A 5184-nucleotide genomic window follows, 5' to 3' on the forward strand; every position below is an offset into this window, starting at 1 on the left:
GCGCTATATCACTCGCATTTAAAATCAAAAAATGGCTCAAAACACAACAACAATTATGATTATTAATTATAATTAAGAGCAACAGCAGTAAAGCTACAATGTAAATGTATGGTGATTTTGTCAGACAATGTTGCATATCTAAATCAGGATTTTAGCAGCAGTTAAAGGAACAGCTGGTTGGATTAAACACGAGGTGTAATGGGTCGTGTTTAGTCACTATTTTATAGGCTACTCGTTTTATGTCTGACAACAGAACAGATAATATGTAAAATAGCATTGAGTTGTGTTAAAATGCAATATAATGTGATAGATCAAAGAGTAGAAGTGAAACTGTTCATTTTTCTCTAAAGCCACTACTTTGCACTGGAATTTTACATTGTAATTGGGACAGGATTTGAAAAACTTTTTAAAAAGCGGCTGTTATCTGGGGGTAAGATGGGAGAGTAGAGCATGGAGAAAAGGTGGCAATTGCATCAAGGGGAGTTACATTAAGTAAATAAGTACAACACACACACACAGATTGGCAAGTTGGATAGTGATGCCAAGAGTAGCAGCTAAAGTGGCACCAGAATTCCCTGAATCACAGTATGATCCGATAGATGACAGTGCAGGTTAACTTCCTTATAAGTTTGAGCCGTTAGACCATCATGTGCATACAGGAGAACGTGAATATGAACCTAATGAAGCGTATATAGAAGTAATAACTATAAAAAATAACTATTCAAAGTTTATCTTGCATATAAATGCTGACGTATTGAAAACACTTATAATACTAAACAGTGTATTAATACAAACTAACCTGTATGGTGTCTTTAAAAGATGAAGATATGTGGAACTGGATTGCACTCAATACCAATTCACAAAACTGTCTGGTAAAGAAATGTTCATTACAAGCATATTTTCTGTGTATGTTTGTAGGCCACCACAAACCAGCAGCATGCACCCAAACTTCACGTTGTGACATGGCTTTAACTTAACTTTTCAAACAGGATAAACAATATGGCCTCAATAAATGCAAAAATAACTAGTTTCCACTTTGTAATATCATTTGTGACAGCTATTATTGTTTTAAGTGATTTGCAACACATATACAACTTTTAGCGCATCATAACATCATTAATGACCTTCATCACCCTTTAAGAAGTTTCTTGCAATACAGTCCATTTTAAATCCCCCCACAGGACCTCAATAGGTTTTAGGATCTGGGATTTTCACTTTGCCAGTTTGCAGCCAGTCCTTGGTGGATTTGTTATGTTTTGGGTCATTGTCATGTTCCAAGGTCCAGTTCCACTTCAGGTAAAACATTTTTGACAGGTGGTCTCACTTGTTCTTCAAGCAACTTCTGATACAATGTAGAATTTACTTTAGATTTTATCGTGTTAAAGGGCAGCTCATCTAAGGACGTTCAGTGTCATTGCTTATTTTGTGTCGCTTACTGGAGTGAAACTCTATGAATTTTTCTAACAGTATGATTCCAGACACACCAGACAGGATACTTTTTTTCCCAGTACAAATGTCACATGTTTCGGATCCAGCATATTCAGCTTGTGGTTTAGTCCTCAGTTTCTCCACCACTTCACTCAGCACCGCGTTTTTACCTAAAACAGGTCTTGTGGTGAAGGTCTGTCTGCATTGAGGGAACCTGTAGACTTTAATGTCATCATTCTGATCCCAGCAGCCTGTAATACAGCTCGTACAATAAGTTATTTATGAGCTTTGAACCTAATAGTTGTGTTACATATCTTCATTTGTGTTCTGAAGATGAATGAAGGTGTTATGGTTGTGGAATGGTATGAGGGAGAGTAATTAATGACAACATTTACATTTTGTAGTGAACTAACTCTTTAAAAGATGTAGTCTGTCAATCAGACTGATCCTGTCAAACACCTGAAGTGGGTGGTTACACTGAAGTCTTAAGGTGAAAACAGAAATACCCTTTCCAGTGGCGGCTTTTCCATCATATATGTGGCTTGTCATGTCAAAATACGTGTTCTGTGCGTCATGTGAACCTATGTGCATCGGATCACATAAGGGTTTATGATAAAAGAGACACTTGCGTTTACTAAATACTCACTTAATATAATTTGTAATCAGAGTTAAGTGTGTTACAGTCCCGTTTTGTCAGCCTGCCTGTTTTCCTTTGTTTTCCCAGTTATCTCTCTAAGAACTCAATTTCCCATCATCCTCCACTCTCCCTCACTTGCTCATCATCTTCAATCCTCTTCACCTGACCAGTCATCACACTCATCACTCCATTGTGTATATATACCCTGTTGTTTTTTAGTCATTGTCCTTTCTCGTTTAAGTTGCGTTATTGTGATGTAGATTTATTGTTTATTTCATAGGGAATGTATATTGAAGTTCTTGTTTATATTTATCCTCATCTTCTTCGTCATCATCCACCCCTAAACCGTAACAGAACAGACCTTATAAAATTGATTCTCCAGAGGACTACTTGCTTCTTCACCTTCAGCAAAATGGATTGCCTCTGGAGGAATATGTAGCTGAGATCATGGAGTTGGCTCATCTGGAAAGCTGGGGTGATGCCATCCCTAATGCGTGTTTTAAGGTGGGGCTGGATGATCATATATTCATGATGATTTCTCCCCATCTAAGCAATTTATCTCTTAAGCGCTCATTCTCCTGGCTTCCCTGAACTCAGCCCAGCACTCACTGTCTACCCCAAACTTAGCCCAGCACCCTCAGAACTGGATCCTGAAGTCGTTGTGGCAGCTGTGATGACGCTGGCCACGGTATATATCTTCTTCACCTGACAGTCATCACCCTCATCACTCCATTGTATATATATTGTATATGAGGAAAATAAGTATTTATGGAGTAAATCATGGAGGGGTCTGAAATTGTCCAAAAGCATGATAATACCACCCCCATGCTTCACAGTAGGGATGGTGTTCTTGGGATGGTACTCATCATTCTTCTTCCTTCAAACACGTTTAGTGGAATTATGACCAAAAAGTTATATTTTGGTCTCATCTGACCACATGACTTTCTCCCATGTCTCCTCTGGATCATCCAAATGGTCATTGGCAAACTTAAGACGGGCCTGGACATATGCTGGTTTAAGCAGGGGAACCTTCCGTGCCATGCATGATTTCAAACCATGATGTCTTAGTGTATTACCAACAGTAACCTTGGAAATGGTGGTCTCAGCTCTTTTCAGGTCATTGACCAGCTCCTCCCATGTAGTTCTGGGCTGATTTCTCACCTTAGGATCATTGAGGTGAGATCTTGCATGGAGCCCCAGTCCGAGGGAGATTAACAGTCATGTTTAGCTTCTTCCATTTTCTAATGATTGCTCCAACAGTGGACCTTTTTTTACCAAGCAGCTTTGCAATTTCCCCGTTGCCCTTTCCAGTACAATTTTGTCTCTGTCTTTGGAAAGCTCTTTGGTCTTGGCCATGTTAGTAGTTGGATTCTTACTGATTGTATGGGGTGGACAGGTGTCTTTATGCAGCTAACAGGTGCATCTAATTTAGGATAATAAATGGAGTGGAGGTGGACATTTTAAAGCCAGACTAACAGGTCTTTGAGGGTCAGAATTCTTGTTTAAATAAGCCCAAAAGACATAAAACAAAATAGCTAACGGAATAAAATAGAATAAATGAAAACATGTAAAACCTATTAAAACTCAAATATACATAAAATCACAATATACTGTATAAGATGAGCGGTACAACATGTTTCTTGTGTGACATTGTCACACTTGAACACATATTTTGCCATTTCTATCACTAGAAACAGGGTGCAAAAGGTCACAAATTACTTAATTTTGCACGTTTTCTATGCAAAAACTGTAGTAACATAAAAACTTGGTGAACATAAAAAATTAAAAGCCCATATGTCATGAACCTTTTATTGTGGTTTTAACAGTGTTTACTGCTGTTTTTTACTGTATGTTTATGAAAGGTTATAATGTTAATGTTACTGTGTGCTGAGTCTAATGTCCTTATAGATCAGTTGTGTCCCTTTAATACACACTGCCATCACTTTTGTGTTTGTGTTTAATCGATTGTCCTTATAAATCAGTTGTGTCCCTTTAATACACACTGCCATCACTTTTGTGTTTGTGTTTAATCGATTGTCCTTATAAATCAATTGTGTCCCTTTAATACACACTGCCATCACTTTTGTGTTTGTGTTTAATCGATTGTCCTTATAAATCAGTTGTGTCCCTTTAATACACACTGCCATCACTTTTGTGTTTGTGTTTAATCTATTGTCCTTATAACTCAGTTGTGTCCCTTTAATACACACTGCCATCACTTTTGTGTTTGTGTTTAATCGATTGTCCTTATAACTCAGTTGTGTCCCTTTAATACACACTGCCATCACTTTTGTGTTTGTGTTTAATCTATTGTCCTTATAACTCAGTTGTGTCCCTTTAATACACACTGCCATCACTTTTGTGTTTGTGTTTAATCAGTTGTCCTTATAAATCAGTTGTGTCCCTTTAATGCACACTCCCATCACTTTTGTGTTTGTGTTTAATCATTTGTCCTTGTAAATCAGTTGTGTCCCTTTAATGCACACTGCCATCACTTTTGTGTTTGTGTTAAGCTATGTCCCATTAATTCACGTTGGACCCTGTAATACACTTTAAAGTCATGTGTGTGTGTGTTCATAATCACTGTCCTCATAATAACGTTTGTCATGGGTGGGGCTTCCATCTAATTATCAAATGTCCTCATAAATGCGTATTTTGTCTGGTTGCTATATTATACATTGTGTTGTGTGTAAACAAACTTTGAAGTGAAATCTGTGTTGTATGGCTCAAAATAAAATTTTTGATATCCTCCACATCACTGTAGAGCAAGTGGAAAGGGGTGTCCCCCTAATTCAGCAAAAAACTGGTTTGGGCTGAAGTGTCCTTGTAAATCACAAAAACCAGTATGTGTGTGTGTGTGTGTGTGTGTGTGTGTGTGTGTGTGTGTGTGTGTGTGTGTGTGTGTGTGTGTGTGTGTGTGTGTGTGTGTGTGTGTGTGTTTGCGCGTGTATATCTAGATTTATTTTTTCATGAGTAACTAGTAACTCGCTACTTGAGTATTATTTTCATTGCATACTTTTTACTTCTACTTGAGTAATTATTTATTAAGTTAATTGTACTTTTACTTGAGTAAAGTTTTTGGCTACTCTTTCCACCTCTGTTAAAATCTTCATGAATCT

Source organism: Paramisgurnus dabryanus, chromosome 5 (genome assembly GCF_030506205.2).
Source record: "Paramisgurnus dabryanus chromosome 5, PD_genome_1.1, whole genome shotgun sequence".
Taxonomy (NCBI): Eukaryota; Metazoa; Chordata; class Actinopteri; order Cypriniformes; family Cobitidae; genus Paramisgurnus; species Paramisgurnus dabryanus.